This window comes from Saccopteryx bilineata, chromosome 7 (genome assembly GCF_036850765.1).
Source record: "Saccopteryx bilineata isolate mSacBil1 chromosome 7, mSacBil1_pri_phased_curated, whole genome shotgun sequence".
NCBI lineage: Eukaryota > Metazoa > Chordata > Mammalia > Chiroptera > Emballonuridae > Saccopteryx > Saccopteryx bilineata.
In genome coordinates, this window is record NC_089496.1 from 74,184,471 (window position 1) to 74,212,127 (window position 27,657).

Consider the following 27,657-nt stretch of genomic DNA (forward strand, 5'->3'; position numbering starts at 1 on the left):
CCCAGGTTCGAGACCCCGAGGTCGCCAGCTTGAGTGCGGGCTCATCTGGTTTGAGCGAGGCTCACCAGCTTGGACCCAAGGTCGCTGGCTCCAGCAAGGGGTTGCTCAGCCTGCTGAAGGCCCGCGGTCAAGGCATGTATGAGAAAGCAATCAATGAACAACTAAGGTGTTGCACCGCGCAATGAAAAACTAATGATTGATGCTTCTCATCTCTCTCTGTTACTGTCTGTCTGTCCCTGTCTATCCCTCTCTCTGACTCACTCTCTGTCTCTGTAAAAAATAAATAAATATTTAAAAAAAAAAAAAAAAAGACTGAGAAGGTTGAAACGGTAATCCAAACCTTCCCAACAAATAAAAGCCCAGATCCAAATAGCTTTATTGGTGAATTCTAGCAAACATTTAAAGAAGAAGTAACACCAATTATTTTCAAATTCTTCCAAAACACTGATGAGGTGGGAATACTCCCAAACTTACTCACTTTATGAGGCCAGCATTACCCTGATAGCAAAGCAAGAGAAGCGAAGGCCAACATCCCTGATTAACACAGGAACGCCCCACTCTCGACAAAATACTTGCAAACCAAATTCTCTAGTACGCTGAAAGGATGGTGCACCCTGCTTAAGTGGGATTTATCCCCGAGATGCAAGGATGGTTCAACACACATAAATCAATAAATGTGGTACATCACATTAATAAAATGAAATATATATATATTTTCTCATTAGATGGAGAAAAAGCATTTAACAAAATTCAACATCCTTTCATGATAAAAATTCGCAATAAATTGAGTACAGAAGAAACATGCCTCAATATAATACAGGAAATATATGACAAACCCACAGCTGACATCATACTCACTGGTCAAAGATTGTAGGCTTTCCTGCTAAGATCAGGAATAAAACAAAGATGCCCCCTCTCAACTCTCCTATCCAGCATCGTACTGGAAGCCCTAGCCAGAGCAACTATGCAGGAAATAAAAGGTACCCACTGGAAAGGAAGTATAACTATTTTTATGTACATGGTATGATCTTATATAGAGAAAATCCTAAAGATTCCACCAAAATCTATTAGAACTAATAAGTAAACTCTGTAAAGTTGCAGGTTTGAAAAATCAACATAGAAAAACCAGTTGTGTTTCTATGTGCTAAAAATGAAAAAGAAATAGAGAACACAAACCCTATTTACAATAGCATCAAAAGGATTTTATCTACCTGACCAAGTGGTGGCACAGTGAATAGGGCGTCGACCTGGGAATGCTGAGACCCAGGTAAGAAACCCTAGGTTGCTGGCTTGAGCACAGGCTCACGAGCTTAAGTGCAGCATCACCAGCTTGAGCATAGGATCATAGACATGATCCCGTGACTATTGGCTTAAAGCCCAAGGTTGCTGGCTTCAGCAAGGGGTCACTGGCTTGGCTAGAGCCCCCTGGTCAAGGCATGTATGAGAAGCAATTAATGAACAACTAAAGTGCTACAACTACAAATTGATACTTCTCATCTCTCTCCCTTCCTGTATGTATGTTCCTGTCTGTCCCTCTCTCTGTCCTTTGTTAAAATAAATAAATAAACAAATAGATAAAAAGATAAATTTAATCAAAGCAAAAGATCTTATACACTTAAAATTATGACACTGATGAAAACAATTGAAGAAGACACAAATAATTGGAGAGATACACTATGTTCATGAATGGGAAGAATTAATGTTGTTAAAATGTCTATACAACCCAAAGCCATCTATAAATTCAATGTAATCTCTCTCAAATTTCCAGTGGCATTTTTCATAGAAATAAAAAAAGCAACCTAAAATCAGTATGTAATAATAAAGGCCCCTGAACAGCCAAAGCAATCCTAAGAAAAAAGAACAGAGCTGGGGAATCACGCATCCTGATTTCAAACTATGTTACAAGGCCATAATAACCAAAACAGCATGGAACCAGCATGAAAGTACACACAGACCCATGGAACAGAACAGAGCCCAGAAATCGACCCACGCCTATATGAGCAATTGATATTTGACAAGGTACCAAGAAGACACAATAGAGAAAACACAGTCTTTTCCATAAATAGTGTTGGGAAAATTGGATAACCATGTGCAGAAGAACACACTGGATCTTACACCACTCACAAAATAAAAATAAAAAGGCAACGTACATAATGGAAGAAAGTATTTGCAAACCATTTATCTGATGGAGTTCAATACTCAAAAAGAAAATTATATCAGTTGGTCTCCCAACTCCACTTCTAAAAACTCAATCTATGAAAATGAAAGTACATAGTCACAGAAAATTAGTGTACTGAGGACATATGATGCCACAACTTTGATAAAAATGGAAATGATTATATGCATAAAAAGTGACACAATCACAACATACCAAGTATCATCAGGATTATTTTTGGAAGGGGGGGATTGAAAATGGTTTTTAGATTTTATTCTTTATGCTTTTATCTATGTCCCAGTTTCCTTCTATTAAAGTCTACTATTTATAAACTGGAAAAAAAAGACTCAATTATTAATACAAAAAAATATTGACCTGCCTTCACAGAGACCAAAGAAGAACTTGACGTGCACCACCGCCCTTTGAGCAAGGTTAGCCGAAAAGTCTAACAAAAATGACAGGGCGTTTTACTGCCTAGAGGGTGTTGGGGGGGAGGTAAAGGTCCCCATGTGGTACATTAGCCACAGAGCAGGCACAAATGTCAAGCTGATGGCCACGAAAGAGTTTTACAGAGAAGTTATTAAATGAGAAGGGACTTCAGAAATAACAGAAAAGGATTTGAGAAATGAGAAAGGATTTGGCACAAGTAAAGAATGCCTCCTGCCCTGGCCGGTTGGCTCAGTGGTAGAGCGTTGACCTGCCATGCAGGAGTCCCGGGTTCGATTCCCAGCCAGGGCACACAGGAGAGGCGACCATCTGCTTCTCCATCCCTCCCCCTCTCCTTCCTCTCTGTCTCTCTCTTCCCCTCCTGCAGGTGAAGCTCCATTGGAGCAAAAGATGGCCCGGGTGCTGGGGATGGCTCCTTGGCCTCTGCCCCAGGCGCTAGAGTGGCTCTGGTCGCGACAGAGTGACACCCCAGAGGGGCAGAGCATCGTCTCCTGGTGGGTGTGCCAGGTGGATCCCGGTAGGGCGCATGCGGGAGTCTGTCTGACTGCCTCCCCGTTTCCAGCTTCGGAAAAATACAAAAAAAAAAAAAAAGAATGCCTCCTGAGTATGCCATGGAAACCCTTGCAGGGTGAAGGTCAAAGACACCCAAGCAGTGTCCTGGGCTGGGGAGCCCCACCAGGGACTGGGAGGGGGCAGCCTAATCAGTCACAGGTGTTTCCTCACGCCAAGAACAGGGTTGTCTCCCTTGCAAACAACCAAAATGTTCATTGATGGAGAATTCCCCAGTTGTGTCAAACATTTAGAAACCCCACCTTCCTTCAATAGTTAATTACACCAACACAAGTGACTCACCCCACCCCCAATACTACCAACAGAGCTCCTGGTTTGGGCTGTCAAGGTAAGGGGTAAACAAAGAAAAGATAAATATTTGCAAAATTCTTAAAAGCAGCAGGTCAATAAAGGAAATTAAAGGAAAGGAAGAGGGGAGGGAGGAGAGGGGAGAGAGGGAGACAGGGAAAAGAAGAGAAGGAAATCACAATGTTAGTAAAAAATTTTAAAGGCCACTGGAGAGTGGAGAAAGCGCTATATTGAGTGAGAGGAAATGGGCCCTGGTTCTGGACCTCCTGTGGTCTGAGAAAAATTCCTTAGCCTCTCTGGATCCTGAAAACTCGTCAAGTGGGGCTGCCAGTGAGCTTCCCAGGCTGCAGGTGAGGTGTTCGAATAAACCGCAGCAGGGTTTAAGCAGCAACACTCCCCATTTCCGTGCCACAGTAAGCGCTGCAGCTTCACACACAAGCTTCCCCTGGAGCAGAGGTGGACTTGGTGGAGAAACCACACCATGAGCTCCCTTCTCTCAAAGCCCCCCTTGGTGGTGTCACGTCTGAAGAAAATCAGAAATCGAAGTGAGGGACTGATCTTATGTGCCTAATACTGCCCAAAGGGCTGGGAATCTTCCGTGGTTTCAGCAAGAAGTGAGACGGGTGCCTGGGGGAGACTGCTTTAGTGGGGGGGCGGGCGGAGGGCAGAAGCCACATTTCAGTGGGCGCAGAAATAAGTGGGAAACTCAGAGATGAAAACGTGAAGACGGGGTGCGGACCACACTGCGGTGCAGGTAAAAGTAGGAAACAGAGGTGGATGATGGAGGGGTAGACCCCGAGCTCCGGGGAGGCGGCTCCTGCTTTCTCGTCCTTTGCTTCCAGGGAAGAGACCCCCCCCCCGCTCGTGATCGGGGACCACAGAGAAGACAGCAGCAGACAGTGAGGAATTAAAGCCCAGGAGCATGGAGGGAGTGGAGCCCCTGGCCATAGGTGAGCAGCTGGGGTAAAAGCCACAGATGGGACCGAGAAGACCAGGTTGCAGCTGAGCTAGAAGGAAGGGTGAATGTGGAAGGAGCACAGGAAGTAGGAGGTGGGCTGGGACTCCGCTGACGATCGCTGGTAGGACAGGAAGCCATCTGCTGAGAAGGGTGGCCAAGGAGGGTAAGCGAGAGCTGGGTGGCGAGGGTTTGCAGGAGCTGCCGACGGGGATGAGACAAGGACTTGCCCAGGTTTGCATAAATGTCTGACACGGTGGGTATCTGTAATTTTCAGGGATTTATTCTCCCCTGTTGCTTGACTACTCATGTTTAGAGTTAAAAGGTGAGTGAGGAATAATTCAAGACAAAATCGAGTACAGTGCATGGTGTAGAGAGACAGTGCAGGGATTTAGAAGGTGAGCAGGAGGGTCTGGGCAGGGACGTGGTGTCTGGTGCTGGGTGGACCAGGAGGAATGGGGCCGGGAGCAGTGTGATGTCGGGAAAGAGAGCAGGAGCGGGGACAATCCCTGTAGCGCTGCAGTGTGTGTGTGGCCAAGCAGCAGGTGTTCAGAAACTGTAACAGGAGCAAACTGCATGGAAACGGAGAGGAAGAGGAAGGTCGGAGTGGAAGGCCAGAACTGAAGGTTCAAACTCTTGGACTTTCCCAAGGTCGCATAATGAGAGCGGGAGCCTCAGGCTCAGCGAGCGGGTCGTGTTCTTCCTCACAATATCTCTAAACCCATAAGCACCTTCCCGTCTACCCCAATGCCCCTCACCACAGCAAGCCTGCGGCCATAGAACACCAAGGCCTTTCTAAGTAGAGAGAAAAGTAGGAAAATCAATCCCACCTGCACCCCACCCTCAAGGTGACTGTCTTTGGACATCTCAACCATTGGTACACAAGTAACGGAAAGGAAGTATACATTCCTTAACAGAGATAAAGAAATACGACTTGCTATGCTTTCAAGAAAAAAAAAATTTTGTGACAGAGACAGAGAGAGGGACAGATAGGGACAGACAGACAAGAAGGGAGAGAGATGAGAAGCATCAATTCTTTGTTGCAGCACCTTAGTTGTTCATTGATTGCTTTCTCATATGTGCCTTGACCAGGGGGCTACAGCAGACTGAGTGACCCCTTGCTCAAGCCAGCAACCTTGGGCTCAAGCTGGTGAGCCTTGCTCAAACCAGATGAGTCCTCACTCAAACCAGCGACCTCGGGGTCTCAAACCTGGGTCCTCCGCATCCCAGTCTGATGCTCTATCCATTGAGCCACCACCTGGTCAGGCTCAAGAAAAATATTTTTTAAAAATCTTTCCTGACTGCTTATTGTCCAATTGCTGGCCTATTCACCTCTAAGCTCAGCACTTACTCATTAAAGTTGTTCGTGAAAGATATTTTGGATTAAATGGAACAGAAAGGAGTAAGATTGAACGAAACTGAATATAGTTACATTTCAAGGAGAAGAAGGTACCCACCACCCAGATCCCTCAACGCAAGTCGTATTATCACAGGGTTTCACTGTTTTCAAGGAAAACCCTAAGTTGAACCACTAATAATATGACCAACCTAGATAAGGGTTTTCTTAAATTGATTTTTAAACAAGAGGGACAGAGAGAGAGAGAGAGGGAGGAGGGAGAGTGTAAAAGAGAGAAAGAGAGAAGGAGAGAAACATTGATTTGTTGTTTTACTTATTTATGCAGCATTGATTGACTCTTTCTCGTATGTGCCCTGACCAGGGATCAAACCCACAATCTTGGCATATCAGGACAATGCTCTAACTGAGCTACCCAGCCAGGGCAAACTTCAAACATTTTAATAAGAAACAGCAAGCTTAACCTGACCAGGCGGTGGCACAGGGGATAGAGCATCCAACTGGGACACGGAGGACCCAGATCCGAAACCCCAAGGTCGCTAGCTTGAGTGTGGGATCATAGACATGAACCCAAGGTCACTGGCTTCCTCACTCTGCTGCAGCCCCCGTCAAGGCACATATGAGAAAGAAATCAATGAACAACTAAAGGAGTCGCAACGAAGAATTGATGCTTCTCATTTCTCTCCCTTCCTGTCTGTCTGTCCTTGTCTGTCCCTCTCTCTCTCTCTCTCTGTCAATAAAAAAAAACCAAACAAACAAATAAATAAAAGCAACAGCAAGCTTATAATACCCCACCTCCCCAGCCAACAATATGTCCCTTTTCTTACCAGTAGTAGTTTAAAGGGGTGCAGTGCCCACGGCTGAGGCCCGGCAGGTCCACACTGGATTTGGGCAGACAGTGGAAGGAAGAACTGTGGAGCAGGAAAGCATGGGGCCATTCCCATTTATTGGAAGCTAGAAAGATGAAAGAGCGAACAGGCAGGGAAAACCTCTTCTCCTGGAGGTGGCATGCAAGCAAACAGGAAAACTGGCTCTCAGGGTGGTAGGCAAGTGATCCACGTGCAGCACAGAGGGAAAGTGCCCGTGGCCTCACATGGCCCCACCTGGCTTTCTGCCGCGTGCTCACACACTAATCCTACAAAGTGCTTGCAGCCGGGAAACAAGCGCGCAAGCCTAACCCAGCTGTTTTCTCTACAATGGCAAAAGGATCTACCAGTCTTTCTAGCTCCCTTTAATATTATTAAAAGTACCAGTGTGACCTAGCAACTGCCAACACATAGATATTAAAACAGACACTTTATTATAATATATTCCAGTACTTTGAGAGCCATTTAGTATAAGTGTCTACATTCTACTAATTACCTATTTATTTCTCGTAAGAAAATTTTATGCGATTTTCCCCACTGTCTTTTTTCAGGACCTCTTCTCTTCCTCCTCACCCCACCTCTGAGCACATCAGTCTAAGCACCCGCTTTGGGGGACACCCGCTTCGACTGATGTGCTCAGAGGTGGGGTGAGGGGAAGAACAAGTTCAGTTTTTTTAAAAATGAGAAACAAAACAGTGCATGGGTGGGACCGGCAGGTGGTGTGCCAGTGCCCCTGACCGGAGCCGACAGTGTGGCGGGTGCTTCCTCCTCCTCAACCTGGAATGGCTGCTTTATTAGCAATGGAAGGCCATCATTTTGTGAACACCTAGTGCATCATTCTGCAAAGTGGCACAGGTGATAAATGCTTGGGGTCGATTTATATTTCAGTCTGGGGATCTTGCATTTAACTAAACCCTAAATCAATGAATGACAGGATTCTAGAATGGGGGATTGCAAAGAGTCCTAAGAGTTCTCTCTGCCACACCCACATATCTCTGACAAGCCTCTCCCCACCCCGATCTAATGCTCTAACAACAGAGACCTCACCGGCAGGTGTGCTGCCACTTACAGAAGGGTCCTGGGATCTAGAACCAGGTGGGCTAGGAAGAACTGCAGCTTCCGTTTCTGTGCAAAGCTTGGCTGGGGCTGGAAGTAAGGAATCCTGGTTGGACTATAGTTTAAAGGCACAGGGCAAGTCAGACACGGTCCTTTTTAACCCTCACCCTCTATAGCAGAATCTGTCACTTTTACGGTGAACGAAGGAAAAGATCGCTGGTCCCAGAGCCCGGAAGGAGTGTCGTCTGTGAAGTTCACATAGGTCAAAAAGAATAAGAAAATCTCTCACTTGACATTAAAAAGGAAAGGGATGTAACTCTTAGAACCAATAAACGAATGCAGTAAAGTAGCAGGATGCAAAATAAATATTCAGAAATCAGTTGCATTTTTATACCTCAATAACAAACTACCAGAAAGGGAAACTAAGAAAACAATCCCATTTACAATTGCATCAAAAAGAATAAAATACCTAGGAACAAAGTTAACCAAGGAGGCGAAAGACCTGTACTCAGAAAACTAGAAGGCATCAATGAAAGACATTAAAGGCACATACAAATGGAAAGATAGTCCATGCTCATGAATTGGAAGAATATCATTAAAATGCTCATACTACCCAAAGCAATCTACAGATTCATGTAATCCTCATCAAAATACCCATGACATTTCTCACAGAATTAGAACAAACAATGCTAAAATATGTATGGAACCACAAAAGATCCCAAATCGCCACAGCAGTCTTGAGAAAGAAAAACAAAGTTGTAAGAAGTATCATGCTACCCAATATCAGACTATATTTCAAACCTACATTAATCAAAAAAGCATGGAACTGGCATAAAAATAGACACAAAGAGCAACAGAACAGAATATAAAGCCCAGAAATAAATAAAGCCACACATATGAAAAAAAAGGAACATAAAATAATTGGAAATGGAGATACATTTCTAAAAATGTATTTTTTTTTATTTACTTGGCTTTGATTAAGCTATTTATTCTCTGCTAAGCACTGTCCTTAGGACTGGGGATACAATATAATTCCCTGTGTCTAGTGGCAAGGAGAAATTCAGAAATGGACAGTCATCGGTGCACTGAGAAGATGAATGAAACTGACAGGAAGAGATCAAGAGGAGGCAGACCCGTCACTCCTGCCTGGGTCGGGATGGCTTCCAAGGAGAGGGGGCACGGAGTCGCAATAAGGAGGAAAGGTGGTCCACGTTTATCATGAACCTGTTCACTATGCAAACAGGTTGTAGGTATGTTCTAGGCATATTTTTCCGCTGAGAAGGATAAAGCTCAGAGCTGAGTGAGTGGTGTAGTCACCACGGCAACCGGACAGAGTACCTGGCTCCACATGTGAGACCACAGTTTAAGAACGTTTACTGATGAATGACAAGCCCAGAGGAAGGTGACAGGATGGAAGCCTCTGAGGACATGTCATCCAAGGCTCTGGTGAGCAGTCTGGAGCAGGGGCTGTGGTGAGGACCCTTTGTCACCGCCAAGCTCTGCAAGCCCTTCCCACGGCCCATCCAGAGATACATGGGGTGGGGGTAGGGGTGGGGTGGAGCAGAGCGGGGCAGGGCAGGGCCCTGGACTTAGCATCCCCATCTCCAGGGCCCCTGGCACTGGTTTCCCAGGGATTTCCGACTAAATTACAGAGTCTTAGCCTTGGTCTCAGACTAGGTGAAAGCCCCATAATGATGTCATTTAAATACAATAACAGTTCCTGATCTGCTTCTCTCCTCTCAGCCTCCTGGTCTGTTCCTCCTTCTTCAAACCTTGTGTTCGACCGACAGACAGTGGGTACCCAGCTCAGGTGGTCCTTAGGGTGGAGGAGAGGGACAGAGCCTGGGAAGGAGCAGCTGGGCCGAAGTGAGGAGATGGCAGGGGGCCTGGAGTTGAGGTGATCAGGAATGCAGGATGCCTCCTCTTCCCCCATCCCCCCACAACCTCGGGGCTGGAACGCAAATGGACCTCACTGTGTCCTGTTAGAAAGCTGCAAAAGTCAGCTCCATCTGTCCTGTGCCCTAATCTCAGTCCCATTCTGCTGATGGCCTTGGCCCACGTGCTGCGTGTACCTGTTGCCTAAACACCTACAACCCAATGGGTGTCCAGTAGGGCCAGAGGTGGGGCAGATAATTCATAGTGGATGCAACAGAAGCCATCATAATCCAGCAAGGTGGCACAGAGAAGGGTCTGACATCTGCTGAGGAATCACTAGCATGGAGGCAGAACTGAGGGCCCAGAGCCCGGCAGTAATAGTATCCAATGGGGAGGAGTAGGCACCAGGTCAGGGGGGTTGTTGCAAAGGCCTGGGGGTGTTCTCAGCTTATCTTCACAAGCCCACAAGCCACGGTGCATCAGCTTCCCTTAAAGGGCCAGAGGCAGAGCAAATAATTAGCACGCACCCGAGAAAGCAGGAGTCATTCTTCTAGAAACATCCATCACCTTGACTCAGCTTCTCCTAACAATATCTTACAGAGAGGACACCGACAATAGGTGTAATGGGAGTCCTCCTGCCACACACACGGACTGCACGGCTGCCACCAGGGGCTGCAGACAGATCAGGGGGATGGATTCTGAAAGGCTGTGAACAAATTCAGCAGTGTTTCCTGTTGGACTTGCCTGCCGGGAGATGTGTAGCGGGGGACCCACTGACAGCGGGTGCGTGATGGGTGCCTAACACTGCACACAGCACCAAACGCTATATACACTGTCTTTCCTGAAGAGATATCCGTACGATAGAGCTTAATTTATAAATTGGGCTCAGTAAGAGATGAATCACAATTAACCAACAAAATAGAACCATGGTAACTATAAACTGTAATGACAGTTATGTGGCTGTGGTCTCTCTCAAAATATCTCATTGCACTGCACTCACCCTTCCTGTGGTGATGTGAGGTGATAAAATTCCTTACAGGTCTAGAACTTTTACCTTTTCACTGAAAGGGAGCACTTCCTGGCTTCTCCTCGGTCTGAATCACCAGTGTCACCATCCGCACGTGTTGGGGCCGTCCTGCAGTAAAATCAGGGTCACCTGAACACGAGCACTGCCGCAATGGCGACCCAGATGGCTACTAAGTGACCAGCTGGTGGGGAGAGTGTACAGCGTGGAGACGCCGGACCGACGCGTGACCCACGTGGCGGAACCATGGAGAGCTCACCACGCTCCTCAGAACAGCGCACCATGTAAACCTTACGAATTACTTATTCCTGGCATTTCCTACTTCGTACTTTCAGATTGCGGGTGAGTGAAATGATGAGACGTGAACCCCAGAGCCAGTGGGCTCTAGGGAGCACCCCGAAGGAGAACTGCGCCCGCCCCACGAGGCTTCTGCCACCTGCACGCGCCCCAGCCATTCACCTGCCTCAAGAGCCCAGGTGTTCTGTGGGGAAGAGCAGGAACAGGGCGACCATCCCATCAGTGAGGCAAGCATTGGAGCCACCGTCTTGACGACGTCCTCCCAATAAGGGGCCTGTGCTTGGATGACAGGTGACTGTTAGAGGGTTAAAGCCACAGGAGGGTGTTTTCAAGAAGAGAGGCATCCATGCCGCCCTCTCCAGATGCCCCGTCTGGGGGAAGAGCCTGCCTTGCACCTCCCACAGCTACCTTTCACCTCTGTGTCATGGTGAGAGCTCACACCCTGACCTTTCCTCCTCTGCAACTACAGTGTCACATCCTCACCCCCACGGCGTGGCCCTTCTGTTCCAACCATCGCCCAGTCTCTGCCGAAACCTTTCATGTGGCCTTCCACACTCCTCTTGATCAGAGTGCTCTCTCCATTTTCAACCCCACAGCCTCCTCCATCTCCGTAAAAAGCTGAAGCCAGGCCCTGGCCGGTTGGCTCAGTGGTAGAGCGTCAGCCTGGCGTGCAGAGGTCCCGGGTTCGATTCCCGGCCAGGGCACACAGGAGAGGCGACCATCTGCTTCTCCACCCCTCCCCCTCTCCTTCCTCTCTGTCTCTCTCTTCCCCTCCCGCAGCCGAGGCTCCATTGGAGCAAAGATGGCCCGGGCGCTGGGGATGGCTCCTTGGCCTCTGTCCCAGGCGCTAGAGTGGCTCTGGTTGCAACAGAGCGACGCCCCGGAGGGGCAGAGCATCGCCCCCTGGTGGGCGTGCCGGGTGGATCCCGGTCGGGCGCATGCGGGAGTATGACTGTCTCTCCCCGTTTCCAGCTTCAGAAAAAATACAAAAAAAAAAAAAAAAAAGCTGAAGCCATAACAAATAAAACACTGTGTTACATGCTAGAGTCTCTGCACATTCTGTTCCCTCTGCCTGGAACGCCCATCCACACCTCACTCATCTGCGAAAGCGTTTACTCTCCAGGAGTTCAACGGCCCAGGACGACTCACTTGATATTTCTCTGTTTGTGGGCTAAGACCCCAATTTCTTTTAGCACCCATCCACTTCAGTGTTTAATTGCTTCGCCTCCTCTCTGGTCTGGTGGTCAAAGAGCATGAATTACCCTTCCTCACTGACAGTGCCACCTAGCAACTCTGCCAGGAACAAAGCCTCCTGGGCTGTTGGGTGTCCTGTCTTGACATGTGAGCTAATCCCATTTCTGGTTAAAAACTAGTGGCTGCAGCCCTGGTGGTGACTGCGGAGTTCACACACACAGCCCAGCTTCCCTCGTCCGTTTCTATTTTTGTTCCTGTGGAAGGAAAAATAGCAACATCGGTGTTTTATAATTGGAAACATGACCTATATCTTCTTGGCTGCCCCAACCTTCCCTAGAAGGGGGAAAAAGGGAAATTGAATTTCAGAAACAACAGCTTTCCTAATCTGTGTACTCAGCATTAATGCCTCCAGGTTAATTAAGGACAGTAAAATGTGGATGTCTGAAAACAATGCGGGAAGGAGGCGGGGAAGTTAGATTCCAGAAATCCGAGGCTTCCAAGAGGGAACTGGAGACTAGGATGCAAGCCTCCAGCAGGCACGGAGTTTAAAATAGCTGAATCAACTTAACTCGTCTAAGTCTCTGAGCACAGCCCCGGGAAAGTGTCTGCAGGGCCTGGGAAGCTAAACCTCAGCCATTCCATTCTGGCTCTTTAGAGAGGAAGATCCCAGCCACTGCCTGCTTCAGGTGACAAGAGCAGGTGACTTCATGTCCAAGCAGGACAGACCTGACTGACCTTCCGGCTTCTGTATGGCCCTGGATGCAAGAAAAACAGCCCCCAGGCCCTGGCCGGTTGGCTCAGTGGTAGAGTGTCAGCCTGCCATGTAGATGTCCCAGGTTCGATTCCCAGTCAGGGCACACAGAAGAATCAACCATCTGCTTTTCTACCCCTCCCCCTCCTCCTTCTCTCTCCTCTCTCTCTTCCTCCCACAGGCTTGACTGATTCAAGCACGTTGGCCTGGGATGCTGAGGATGGCTCAGGGAGCCTGCCTCAGGTGCTAAAAATAGCTCAGTTTGGAGCATGGCCCCAGATGGGCAGAGCATGGGCCCCAGATGGGGGTCACTGGGTAGATCCCAGTCAGGGCACATGTGGGAGACTATCTCCCCTTTCTTTCACTTAAGTAAAAAAAAAAAAAAAAAAAAAAGATAAACAGTCCCCAGATAAGTGAGACCTTTGGATTTTCTGACCCTTGCCCCCTTGCTCCTATCCTGATCCTCCTGTCTCAGAGGCCTCTTAATAGTCCATCATCTCTTCCTGTTCATCCATAGTGTGGATGCTTACCCTGCTCAGTGAGGCTCTGGTCCAGCACTCACAGATGGGGTCTCACCGAGCCCAGGTCCAGTGCCCCTCCCCGAGCTCCCGGGGCTGGAGAGTCTTCGAGCCGAAGCTTTCCTCCAGGAGTCCCCACAAGCCTGGGTGGGCATCAGCCTGCTTCCTATCATTTCCCAGGTCAGCCTTTCACGAGGCCAGAACCGGTCAGGAGCACAATCCCCACAAAGCTTCTGCTGGTCCCAGGGTAAGAAAGGCTTCGAGACAGACACGGGACCTAGATCAGTGACCTTAGCTACAAGGTAACTGATTAAGGAAGCATGGGACAAAGGTGGGTGGCTTGGAATAACAATCGTTACTATTTTCCCTGCAGGGTCTGCATTCCTGTATTCTGATCACAGAACCCTTTTCACTTGGGCAATTTCCTCCCGAACTCCCAGTAACCCCGGTGGAGCTGCCAACCAAGTGTCCTACTCTGCTTCGCAACCCACAGGGTGGCACATGCCCAGGAGCAGGCTTACCATACTCTTGTGTCTCCTGAACACATGACCCCAAACGAGCCAATCCAGGGCATTTACGATTGGCCCGTTCTTTCTCTTTACCTGCAGAGCGAGAATCCTAAGCTTATAGACACGTGGCTGTTGATGGCCGTGTTCTCAGCCACATGCAGAAGACGTGAAAGCGAGGGTCAGCTCAGACACAGCAGAGAAACAGGGGACAGGAGACGATTCACCATCCTCTCCATCCTCACAAACCCACCCCACATTTCCCAGATAATCCCAAACCTTCTCTCCCATCACCACCCCAGTGTTTTATTTTTGGCCGAGCCAGTGTGAAGTAGGTTTTTTATTACTTGAGCGTTCTGGGTCACAGAATAACTCCTCAAGTGTCCCTGCTTTTTGTGAGCCTGCAACCCACCCCCCTTCCTTTCCCTGCCTGCGTTTCCATCATGGCACAGACCTCCATGGTCTGGACCCCCAACCCCTGCCCCTGCCAGCCTTGTTGCACTTCAAGCTCTTCCAAGCCTCGTCCAAGCCCACCTGGGGATCACCAAACACTCCCGCTGCCCATAATAAATACAGCCCCGGTGCTGTATCCAACTATACTACCTTTATTTGGGGGGGGGGGGCATCGTTTCCAAGCATTCCGGAAAATGGAGACATGGGTGCACACCAACCCCTCCCCCCAAAAAAGAGGTAAGCCCCAATGGTGCCAGGAGAAGTAAAGCCACATTTCCAACGTGTGCCTCGACCCAACGCAGACCTCCATTAAACAAGTTCCCTGCCCCAATTCGCTAATCTGGCCTCCTTAATCCCAAGTAAACTCTGGAAATATTCAGGTGAACTAACCCTACCTCTGGGGAAAGTGGTCCAGGTGGCAAGGGTGTGTGTGTGTGTGTGCATGTGTCTCTGTGTAGGTGCATCATGCATGTGCATTATTCCAGCTATTAAATAAGCTCCTAACGCCATAGGATCGTGAGAGGATCGTGTAGCTTTTTTTTTTTTTTTTTTTCATTTTTTTTTTCTGAAGCTGGAAACAGGGAGAGACAGTCAGACAGACTCCCGCATGTGCCCAACCGGGATCCACCCGGCACGCCCACCATGGGGCGACGCTCTGCCCACCAGGGGGCGATGCTCTGCCCATCCTGGGTGTCGCCATGTTGCGACCAGAGCCACTCTAGCGCCTGAGGCAGAGGCCACAGAGCCATCCCCAGCACCCGGGCCATCCTTGCTCCAATGGAGCCTTGGCTGCGGGAGGGGAAGAGAGAGACAGAGAGGAAAGCGTGGCGGAGGGGTGGAGAAGCAAATGGGCGCTTCTCCTGTGTGCCCTGGCCGGGAATCGAACCCGGGTCCTCCGCACGCTAGGCCGACGCTCTACCGCTGAGCCAACCGGCCAGGGCCATGTAGCTTTAAAATCCTAAAATAAAACATCAAATACAACGATTTTACCCCCTTAATTATTCCACGAATAACCACATCCCAGTGTAAATGTGTCATTTGGCGAAGCCACAAAGAGAAAGAAAATAAATGCCCCTAATGAATAATCTTTTATAAAACGGCCCTGGAAAAACTCTTAGTGCTTTTTGGAGCGCGACATACCAAATGCAACTTTATTTTTCCATTCCCCCCCCCCCCAGGTTTCAAGTGGCAGAAGAAATCTGATGGGCTCGCAGGCTCTGTATGTAGGTCACTGGCACATTTGCATGTCCTCCCAAGAATCATTTTCCATGGGATTTTTGCTCAGGGAGTGAGCGTATCTAAAATTGAAACTCTCTTCGGTGAGGCTGGTATTCGAGGGGGGAAAAAATAGACAGTAGCTCCCAAGCTATGCTAACAAGGCTGGTTCCATTTCAAAGTGTGTTCAATCTGATGAAAACTACAGCCCACCAAAGCTCCCCAAGTGTCAAACAGCCAAAACTGTTTGGGGGGGGGGGGGGGAGGCAGTGTCATTTATAATTCACATGTGCCCTTTCTAGATTCCTGCCCGGAGGCATCTTGTCATTTATTGTTTAGCCAGTGCCTCTTGGAGACGATCTGCTGTCATTATTTCCATGCATTTTTGCAGAAGCATCTGCTCTCGGGTGGTGACGTCCAAGAAAGGAATTAGAGGCTGCAAATCGAGAAAGTCGTGGAATCCAACTTCTCAAAATGAGAAGTGACAAAAGCCCAGAAGGACATGGGTGAGCCTTCCAATCCTGCGCTTACAAATGCATTCGTCTTCTAGGTCACTGAGGCCGTGACAGGAAGCACCATTGCGTTTGCCCCGTTCTTCTGTCTGTGCCGTCCCACAGAGGGTTCATCGGACGAGCTGCAGCCTGACCCTCAGTGAGCAGGCCGTCCCGACTGGGTCTGTGAAGCAGGCTGAGATGTGTGTGCTGCGTGTCTTCGGTCTGGTGTGTGTTACCGGAGTCCGTGGCCCGTAACCCGTAAGGAGGATCTCAAGGCCTTGCTGCCCTCCCTTCAGAAGAGAAGCCATCGGGCCATGGATTGCATTTTCCCGGCACGAGCCGTGGGTGAGGCTGGGAGGAACACACCACAATCGACCTCTCTGCTAATGGCAGGGCAGCGCCACCTTTGACTGGTGCCCCTTGTCTGACAGCCTTACGTGCTTGGAAATGGAATGCACCCCATGCCCCATGTGGAGCCAGGTGCAGCCCAGACCATCGGGACCTTGACGTGGTGGCTGAGGTGCGTCCTTTGCTTCCCTGTGGGGGGGGGGACAGATCGGAGGGCAGCCCGGGGAAGTGTTCCCAGGGCACTTTTCCTGTCTCCGATTTAGGCCCCGAGTTTGAGCAACTCGGGACAGGAGGCTCCCATGTGCTTCAACCCAATTCACGTCAGCAGATAAGTCCTCAGCAGCTCAGGTGTGCTATCGCCTGTGCACCATCGTCCCTGGGGCCTGGCTGAGCACAGATGGGCAGAGACTCACTCACTCCACACAATGTGACTGGGCCTATGGCAGGTGCTGGGGAAATAAGGGCAATCCGGGTACACCTTTGACATAAGGAAGCACATGGCACCCTGTGAAGTTACGGGACAGGCGCTTTCATTCCAGGGTGATCCATGCAAACCCTTCCAAGAAACACGCTGAAGAATGCTGCCCCATGGTTGGCTGTCCTGCTGACAGAGAGAAGACACCAAGAATGGGCCAAGTGGTGAGCAGGTGTCCACAGCATGAGCAGAAGAGGAGGGGTGGTCCCAGGAAGGAAGAGAAGTAAATTCTCTAAACAATTACAGGAAAGGGGCCCTTGGCAGCTGGCTCAGTGGATACAGCATCGCCCTGGCCTGGCGTATGGACATCCCAGGTTCGATTCCCAGTCACACAGGAGAAGTGACCATCTGCTTCACCCCCCCCCCCATCTCTCTCTTCCCTTCTCGCAGCCAGTGTTTCAACTGGTTCGAGTGTCAGCCCTGGACGCTGAGGATAGCTCGTTGGTCTGAGCATCAGCCTCAGGCACTAAAAATAGCTTGGTTAAGTTGAACATCGTTACAAGACAGGGGTTGCCAGGTGGATCCCAGCTGGGGCACATGCGGGAGTCTGTCTTACTATCTCCCCTTCTCTCAATTAAAAATAAAATTATAGGACAGGTAGGAAAGAAGAGTCTTTTTCAGGAAATAGTTATTGGAGATTTCAGGGTGGGTAAAGGACGGGACCCAGTAGAACACAGGAGTCGGTGGGACAGGCCAGGGCCTTGTCTGTTACTCACGCATTCCTTTATCCCCTCATTCAACTACGATTTCCTGAACACACCCTCCGTGCTGGCATTCCACGGGCACCGGGAGCCCAGCAGCAAAGAAAACACACACAGTCCTGATTCCACACCACTTCGTTCCAGCGGTGGGGGAGGGGGGACACACACGAGCAGGGAAGAGCAGTGCTGTGAAGAGCCAACCTGGATGTGGAAGCAGGAAAGGCGAAAGGCGCTATTTTTACAGGGGGGCCTTCGGATGCCAGGTGGACAGAGGGCTGAAGGAAGTGAAACGGGGCCAGAACAGGGCTGACGCGCACTGTCACACTGTCGTCCCTACAGCTGGCGGTCACAGGCTGCAGCCGGCCCTCAGTGCCCCTGAGCCATGTTATCACACGTCCATGGTCAGCTGCTTGACTCAGGGGCCACAGCGATCCTTTCGGACCCTCACCAACACCGTGACCCTGCGCTGGGGAGCGGCCCTTTCTCACAGCAGATGACAGCACTTTCCACGGCACAGAGTGAGCAGAGGCCACTGCACACAGCTCCCATCTTCTGTCCCCGTAACCGCAAACACTCATTTCCGTGGGCACCACGCTCCACATCAGCCCACCTAAAGCCACTCACTGAAATTCTGTTCAGTGACTCACCAATGTAATAGAGATAACTGACAAACAACTGGCTAAATTTACCAAATTCCCTTATTTATTATTAATGTTCTCAATCACTTTAACAATGATGACTATGGAAGAACTTTAAAAATACTCAGTCTTGGCCCTGGCCGGTTGGCTCAGTGGTAGAGCATCGGCCTGGTGTGCAGGATTCCCGGGTTCGATTCCCGGCCAGGGCACACAGGAGAAGCGCCCATCTGCTTCTCCACCCCTCCCCCTCTCCTTCCTCTCTGTCTCTCTGTTCCCCTCCCGCAGTCAAGGCTCCATTGGAGCAAAGTTGGCCCGGGCGCTGAGGATGGCTCTGTGGCCTCTGCCTCAGGTGCTAGAATGGCTCTGGTTGCAACAGAGCAATGCCCCAGATGGGCGGAACATCGCCCCCTGGTGGGCGTGCCGGGTGGATCCCAGTCGGGCGCATGCGGGAGTCTGTCTGACTGCCTCCCTGTTTCCAACTTCAGAAAAATACAACAACAACAAAAAAATACTCAGTCTTGACCCTGGCTGAGTAGTTCAGTGGATAGAGCGTCATTCAGGTACACTGAGGTCACAGGTTTGATCCCAGGTCAGGGCACATCTGTGAAGCAACCAATGAATGCACAGCTAACGGAACAACTAAGTAGAGCAATGAGTTGATGCTTCTCTCTTTCTCTCTCTCCCTTCTTCTCTCTCTCTATCAAATCAATGGAAAAACGAAAAAAAATTCAGTCTTTATTCTCAATAATGAAATGTAATTTTCTAAAAATTAAATATTCTATTGTCAAAACCCAAAATTTAATCCTCTTCTATGTAGAGAATTTTTCAGTTAATACCAATGTTTTTAGAATAAACTTTGAAATCCTTTTAAATGTTTTTTTTGTTGTTTTTACAAATCTTCTAGCATTTGAGGGGGTTTTAAATTCTTCTTTCACAATTTCATACTTACAGCAAACAAATGTGAAATTTTAGGTAGAAACATATAGTCTGTCACGATAATCTCTTTGTGAAATCTCATTCCTTTTGGCCATATTTGAATGGCTTTAACTTTTTGTGTCTAATTTTCTGTAAACTATTAACAAGTTGACATATCCAAATTGTTCCTTTTTAGAAATGGACATTTCAACATTTTAGTAACATGTTTTTGGTTAATTCTGATTTCTTTAGCAGTTTTTCCTTTATCTTTAAAAACTGAATTGCTAGCAATATATACAAGGCTGATTTAAGGAGTTAGCAATGTAATACTTATAATGGAAAGCTTTTAAAAATAGAAATATGCATTGAAAAGCATCAGAAAGAAGTCAGGAGTAACAAGGACCTCGCCACATTTACAATACAGAAGTCTGAGTTACAGAAAAATCGTCTTTTACAGAGAAAATGTTCATGGATTGTGACTTCTCCACCTTTTTTTGGAATTGGCTTGTCAGTTTTGCAGGTGGCAAAACAATTTTAGATTAGTTCATAATTAGAAAATCTTTAGTATGTAATCACTCACCAAAAAAACAAATGTTTCTGCCAAAGCTATTAAAAGGCACATTAAAGCTTTTAAGCTGCAAAGCTACAATTGATAAATATAAAGTTTAATGAGTTGATTCTTTGATGAGGTTGAATTTTGACTAATTGAATTGTTGAGAATTAACTTTGGGCAGGTTGCCGGATTTTTTGAGGGAGCCCATTCCGCTCACCCTGGGGGAATCTGTCTCCACAACCGACTTTCGGCTTTCCGTGGGCAGCTGGGCTCCGGGCTGGCTGTCTTCTCATCCGTCCACTCCCCCTTGCTCTGCCAATTAGATCATAAATCCTGGCCCAAGCTGAGCCCTCTGAGGATCTGTCACTCCAGCTTCCTTGCTAAGACATGATATGACCGGGATCATGAGCCACAGCAACACCTTGGTGACAATTGAGTTCACTTCCATTAATCCCCCCAATATAGCACTCTGCCAGGTGTTTGCTTTCCATCAGCTTGTAATGCAGAAAGGAAGCCTTTGGATTTCTGCTGAGACGCTGACTTCTATTTTTAAGTGAGTCACAGGCCCAGAGGCCATCCCCTTCTGTTTGAGCGCCTAATACTCTTGATACCTAAATCCTAGCATTCTTATTTTGAGCACAATTATCCTCCACTTAACCGTGAGAGTGTCATCCCAGGCTGACAGAAGGAAACCTGAGGATTTCCCCTCTCGCTGCCATTAGTCTAGGGGGAAGGAGACACTAAACTAATAGCCGGGACTCAGCTTTATCCCGGATGCCACTCGCTGGGTCACACAGAGCTCACAGCCCCACTTCTTAGACATCACTTCTTTTTCAAGGGAGAGGAAGAGAGATAGCGAGACAAACTCCCACATGCACCCCAACCAGGATTAACCTGGCAACTGCCATCTTGGGCCGATGCTCAAATCAACTGAGCTATTTTTAGCACTTGAGGCTGATGCACTCAAACCAACCAAGCTATCCTCAGCATCCGGGGCCGATGCTCGAACCAACCAAGGTATCCTCAGCACCTGGAGCTGACACTCGAACTAATAGAGCCACTGGCTGCGGGAGGAGAAGAGAGAGAGAAGGAGAGAGGGAGCGGAAGAGAAGCAGATGGTCACTTCTCACATGTGCCCTGACCAGGCATCAAACCCAGGACGTCCACATGCCAGTCCAATGCTCTATCCACTGAGCCAGCTGGCCAGGACCCAGACCTCACTTCTTCTCACTGTACAATGAGGGTCTCTGAAGCCACTCTCAGAGTTAACTCTACGTGACTCTGTTCCACGCAGAGCTGCTGCCCACGTACAGAAATAAGAGGCCCTATCTCTCCATAACCCACTCTTCCCTGAACCGTGAACAAAACACTTCCACACTTTTTCTACTTCATGTATTTGGATTTCAGGCTAATTAACAATAACGTCAAAAATGCCACCCTTCCAGAGGGAGGTAGCAACGCCAGAGCAGACATGTTGGCCATCCTGGGTCCCCTAAGGCTCAGTCCCACACTATTCATCTGAAATCACCATCTCTGTGCTCTGCCTTCTTATATACCACAGGGGAAACTACACTCATCCTATCAGTTGGAAAAGAAACATGAAAGTATTTTCAAGTTCACATAGGCATTCTGCCCTTAAGTAGCAGCGTTTCACAACCTCAAGACTGTTGTGGGCTGAATCATCCTTTGCTGTGGGGGGCTTTGTTCTGCACTGCAGGACAGTAAGAGGCCTCACTGGCCTCTATCAGCTAGAGGCCACATAGCACCCAACTCCCCATAAGACAACCCAAAATCATTCCAGGGGGCAAAACCAACCCCGCCCATGAACTACTACTGCCACATAGTAAATCTAACTTACAAACCTAAACTTTAGATAAGAGATTTAGTAGATCATGTTAGAGATTTACTGATGTTCATGTCACTTAAAGTTAAAACTTTAGAGCAGAGCACATTGATCTTAAGAGCACAGACTTAGGAAGGAGTTAGCCCTAGTTTTGAATCCTGCTTCCCGGCCTATGAGCTGAGCGATCTTGGGCTTGCAACCAGACTTCTCTGAGCTTTCATCTCTTCCCCTACAGCAGGGGTAGTCAACCTTTTTATACCTGCCACCCACTTTTGTATCTCTGTTAGTAGTAACATTTTCTAACTTGCCCACCGGTTCCACAGTAATGGTGATTTATAAATTGGGAAGTAACTTTACTTTATAAAATTTATAAAGCAGAGTTACAGCAAGTCAAAGCATATAATAATAATTACTTACCAAGTACTTTATGTTGGATTTCACTAAGTTTGGCAGAAAACAACTTACTATAGTTAAATCTATCTTTTTATTTATATTTTGGTTGCTCCATTACCGCCCACCATGAAAGCTGGAACGCCCACTAGTGGGCGGTAGGGACCAGGCTGACTACCACTGCCCTACAGGATAGAGTTTTGGGAACGATTAACTGTGATGATTCAGGTACTTAGCAATGTAAATGTTCCGTAATGGTAACATGTTATCACAGTGACACCTATTGGCAAAGCTTAATATTACCACTCAGCTCTGCTAGAACTTGGACTGACTAGGACTCATTGAGCATTTGTTGTGTGTGTCCCGGATTAGATGCTGAGAGCTAGAGATACAGAAATAAATCAAACAAAATCACTTTGCTCAAGTTGCTCAACCAGTTATAAAAACATATCAGGGCTGACTTTGTGTGACAGTCATCCGTAAGAACTGCAAAATCCAAGAGAGAGGAAAAGCCAAAGGATCAATGGCGTTCCTCGGATTGAAGGTAAACAGGAAGGAGGTGGGGATTTCTACCAGGTGTCAAAGTGAGGGATCCAGCATCATTCCAACTAGATTTAAGGGGTGGGGAAGCCTGAAGATGGATAATAGGTCACGAGAGCCTCTCAGTACATAAAACAGGTAGAAACCAAGGTGCTCTCATGAGTGGGCAGGGCTGGGGGAGACGGAAGACAGAGGGGAGTCTTTGCCCTCAGTCTCCCTCTAGGCCTTCCTCCAAAACTGAGGGAGCTCTGGGAAAATGAGAGCTCTGGGAAATGGGGTGTACAAGCCATTTTACAGACTAGCAAATGTATTTCAAAAGCAATAAATTTATCAAACTAAGGTGACTCGATTAAGGAATCAATCTGGGCCCTGGCTGGTTGGCTCAGTGGTAGAGCATCACCCAGCATGTGTATATACTGGGTTCCATTCCTGGTCAGGGCACACAGGAGAAGTGACCATCTGCTTCTCTTCCCTTTCCTCTTCTCTCCCTCTCTCTCTCTCTCTCCCCCTCTCGTAGCCTTGGCTTAACTGGTTCAAGCAAATTGGCCCTGGGTGCTGAGGATGGCTTCCTGGAGCCTCCACCTCAGGCACTAAAAATAGTTTGAGTTGAGTTGCCGAGCAACAGCCCCAGATGGGCAGGGCATCACCCCATACTAGGGGGCTTGCCAGGTGGATCCCGGTCGGGGCACACGTGGGAGTCTCTCTGTCTCCCCTCCTCTCACTGAAAAAATAACTCCATCTGGTCGGGCCACCTAGTTCCTACTTTGTCCATGTCAGTGCAGCCCTGGTTGACAAGAACTATTTCACCAGATTCATTAGGTGGACCAAACAGACTCAGAGCCGTGAGAAAATTAAAGCATGGAGAATTGAATTTGGGAATGAGGAAGCCAGAAAAAGCAAAGGAGTGAGGAATAAGACATCCTATGGGGAGAAACTGAATGAGATGAACAACAAAGAAGGAAAGGCAGGTGGGCGAGCCTTAGCGTCTTAAGAATTTACATCGGGCTGAACCGCCTGCAGAAAAAGGATGGTGGAGTGGGAGTGCCCAGGACCAATGCCATGGGAAGCTTTTGGATAAATCACCTCTTCTCAGTATCCCTGTGCCTCCCACTGGGCCCGTGGGAAGATTTACGGTCCCGAAAGAAACTGCTGAAACAGGTCAAAAGATATATTTGGTGTCGAGACACCAACAGTTTGCCTCCATTTAGTCCCCACCTTGTGCCTGCCTGCCCATGCTTCTCAGGCTCGTGACAAAGCTTCTCCCTGTGCGAGCAAAGCCAAGAGATAATTGCTTTATGCTCTCCCTCTGCCTCTTTTTTCCAAGTGACTGATTCGTGAGCAGTTGGTGGAGTGGACAGTTCCCAGGCGGTACACTCTTCATCCTGTGTTTGTGTTTTTGCTTTATTTTCTCCAAACGCTAGCGCTCTGAAGGTGGGTTTTAGTTACGTTCGCTTAAAGAGCAGAGCTGGAAATATTGCCAAGGGAGGTTGATGACGATGTTTCCGGGACAATGTTACTCCACTGTTCTGCAAGAAATAGGTCTCCTTACTATTATTCTAAGTAGTGAAGGCTAGACCTAGATCAACATTTCTCTAAAAACAGCCGTCACACCGTCAGTCAAGGCACAAATGCAAATGAAAGGTGGTCCAGCAATGGCAGGCATCTACAGACACCGTTCAAAGATGTGTCTCATTGGCTCTGTCCCAACAACAAAAGTGCTATCTGTCCTAAATTCCCATAAGAGTGGCTTCTCAACCTTATGTGTTTACAGCCCGGCCAACTCTGAACAGTCCTGAAATGGTCTGGTGTCTGTCATTGCAATCCACGATTCTCAGTTCCTGGAAGCTACTAAAACCCATCAACCCTGGCCTGTTGGCTCCATGGTACAGCGTTGATCTGGCATGTGGATGTCCCAGGTTTGATTCTTAGTCAGGGCATATAGGAGAGGCGATCATCTGCTTCTCCACCTCTCCCCCTCCTCTTTCTCACACACTCTCTCTCTCTCTCCCTTGCCTTCTGCAGCCATGGCTCTATTGGTTGAGCACATCAACCTCCAGTGCTGAGGATGGCTCCATGGAGCCTCTGCCTCAGGTGCTAAAAATAGTTCAGTTGCAAGCATGGCCCCAGATGGGCAGAGCATTAGCCTCAGATGGGGCTTGCTGGGTGGATACCGGTCAGGGTGCATGCAGGAGTCTCTATCTCCCCTCTACTCATTTAAATTAAAAAAAATTAAAAAGTAAAATAAAATAAAACATCATAATTGTCTATGAGGATCAGCCAGGGAGTAGGGCTTCCTCATCTCAGCCTTTCTGTTGGGGACGCTTCAAAACCTACCCCAGCCTTCATCCATCAGGGCTCTGAGCAGGCAAAGTGGTCTGTGGAAAATACTGGTTTCCCACAGAACCTCCACGTCCTCCGCGTGTCCACCTTAAGGTTCAGTACAGTGTCCGACCTGGAAGCACCGAGCTAGGCTGCTGCAAATGTCACCATTCTCAGTCGTCAGTCTGGGTGCAGGGATACCCAGTAACACCAGCAACGACAGCACGACAGCAATCGGCCCTGTCATTGCTTTGCCGCTCACTGCTTTGTTGCCCCCTCTGAAAGCTAACAGAGATATCTTCTGGCAGGGAGGTGTAACAGAAAGTTCAAAATAACCTTATGGGGCCCTGGCTGGGTTGGCTCTGTGGCTAGAGTGTTGGTCTGGTGTGTGGACATCCTGGGTTTGATTCCTGGTCAGGGCACACAGGAGAAATGACCATTTGCTTCTCTCCCTCATCCACTCCCCCTTCTCTCTCTCTCTTTCCCTCCTGCAACTAGCGGCTTGATTGGTTCAAGTGTTGGCCCTGGGCACTGAGGATAGCTCCACTGATTAGAGAATCAGCCCCAGATGGGGATGTCGGGTGGATCCCAGACGGGGCACATGTGAGAATCTGTCTCTCTATCTCCCCTCCTCACACTTCAAAAATAAAAAAATGAATAAAATAAATAACCTTATGGTAGGAAAAGATACTTAACCTCATATCCTCAGTTTCCCCATCTGCAAAATAGAAATCACGGCACGCCTACAGCACAGCTCTGTTGTTGAGATTCAATGTCGACGACACTAGTGCAATTCCTGACACAGTAAGCTTCTGTCAGGAGAGCTGCTTATCTCAACATCATGACTATTATTTGATCCCCATTTTTACAGGTGGAAAAAGTGAGACTTGGAGAAATTGAGGCCCACACAGCTAGTACATGCTGGAATTGGGACTTAGGGCCATATCTATTTAAGTCCCAAATCTATGTCTTTGCCCCTTGTCTTCTCCTCACTTTAATATAAATTTTATAGTGTTTCAACATTAAGCAAGTTACCTTGCAACTCCATGTTAATGAAAAACATTTTGTGAAGCATTGTATCAAATTTTCATCAGTGGCCATTTCAGGGTATTGATATGATTATGCAGGTTTTTTCTTCTAATCTAGCCATAAAACTAATTTTGTGGATAGATTTCCTGAGGTTAAACCATCCTTGCATTTCTGAAATAAACTCTTACTTAGAAATGGTCATGTTATTCTTCTAATACAGTGGAGAAATTCTCCATTTCATTCACTCACACTGATTTATGATTTATTGTCCATGTAAGAGACACACCTCCCTGAAGGGAAAAGACCCTGCACAAATATGAACAGTAGTTAACTTCAGAGCAGGGGTTACCTGGAGATGAGATCTTGGAGTGTGTTAACCATAACGGGAGACTGGCCTGGGGTGACTTGAACGCAAGTACACAAGATTCTTGGAGGAATGCCTTCAAGAACCAGATGTCCTTTATGCTTGATAAGCTCTGAGACTCTGACTTTTCTCCTGTCCTCGATCATGAAGGAAACAGTAGATGTGCAGGATTGGGGATGGTATGGGTGGGAAAAAAGGCGTTTGTAGCTTTCTAGTTTTATCTGCTGAGCTGTGGCTTTTGGAACTCAGTAAATATGCAGTGATGCAGTTTCTCGGGGCTGATTCTGCCCTATGAGTTTCAGCCCTCTGCTTATACTACTTTCATCTGATGTGTCTTATTCCTTGCGAGTCCAAACCGTAAAGAAATTATAACACCTCTCCTTTTTAGGTTTCAATTTTTTTCTTGAAAGAGAGAGAGGGGGGGGGTAGGGAGAGAGAGACAAGAACACTGAACTGCTCCTGTACATGCCCTGACGACTGGGGAATGGAACAGGCAACCTCCCTGCTCTGGGAAGACGCTCCAAGCAATCGAGCTAGCTATCCAGCCAGGACTTAATTTGTTTTATTTATTGATAGAGGCAGAGAGGAAGGGAGAGAGGAAGGATGGGAAAAGGAAGCATTCACCTACTATTCCACTCAGTTGTACACTCATTGGCTGCTTCCTATGTGAGCCCTGACCAGGGACCGAACCCACAACCTCGTTGTTTTGGGATGACTCTCTTAACCAACTGAGCCAACCGGCCAGGGCCAGGTTTCGACTTTAAAGTCTTATTTTAGGTGTATCTCTCAGACCCCACAGAATTAAATTCCATTTTTGATTGGGTTAAGATACTTTATATTTTAACAGACATTTCCCACCCAATTACATTTAATTTCCAAACCGACACAGGTGGCTTTCACGTGACAGTTGTCCACATTGTGTGTTCTTATTTCTGTACTGCTTATTGCTTCCTGTCCCCTATTTTTCACAGATCATTCCTCACATGGCGACTTTAAAAAAATGCTTTAAAACTGCATAAACGCTTATATTTCAGTTTTCTTTCAATATACTTCCTAAAGTGTGATATAGCATATTGACTATGACCATGAAAGCTGGAGAAACTGGTACATTTACAATAATTTTCATAATTCTGCACCAAATGCTTCCTGATTCTAAATATTTCCACTGCTGACCAGGTGGTGGCGCAGTGGCTAGAGCTTCGACCCAGGACACTGAAGACCCAGGTTCAAAAACCCAAGGTCGCCAGATGGAGCACAGGCTCATCCTGCTTGAGTGCGGGGTCGCCAGCTTGAGTGTGGGATCATAGACATGACCCCATGGCTGCTGCCTTGAAACCCAAGGTTGCTGGCTTGAGCAAAGGGTCACTCGGTCTGCTGTAGCCTCCCCCGTCAAGGCACATCTGAGAAAGCAATCAATGAACAACTAAGGTGCCAAAACTATGAGTTGATACTTCTCATCTCTCTCCCTTCCTATCTGACTGTCTCTCTTGCTTAAAAAATAAACAAATAAATAAATATATAGAT